The sequence below is a fragment of the Sinocyclocheilus anshuiensis genome, unplaced genomic scaffold (genome assembly GCF_001515605.1).
Source record: "Sinocyclocheilus anshuiensis isolate Anshui unplaced genomic scaffold, SAMN03320099.WGS_v1.1 scaffold566, whole genome shotgun sequence".
NCBI classification, from domain to species: domain Eukaryota; kingdom Metazoa; phylum Chordata; class Actinopteri; order Cypriniformes; family Cyprinidae; genus Sinocyclocheilus; species Sinocyclocheilus anshuiensis.
Window position 1 is genome coordinate 1,121,257 of NW_015542410.1, and position 346 is coordinate 1,121,602.

A 346-nucleotide genomic window follows, 5' to 3' on the forward strand; every position below is an offset into this window, starting at 1 on the left:
ATCTTTCGTTCTGTTTTTCTATATCTATCTATCTATCTATCTATCTATCTATCTATCTATCTATCGTTCTGTTGTTCTCTATCTATCAATCTATCTATCTATCGTTCTGTTGTTCTCTATCTATCAATCTATCGTTCTATCGTTCTGTTGTTGTCTATCTATCTATCTATCTATCTATCATTCTATCATTATGTTGTTCTCTATCTATCTATCTATTGTTCTATCATTCTATCTATCTATCTATCTATCTATCTATCTATCTATCTATATCATTCTGTTGTTCTCTATCTATCTATCTATCTATCTGTCTGTCTGTCTGTCTGTCTGTCTATCTATCTATCTATCT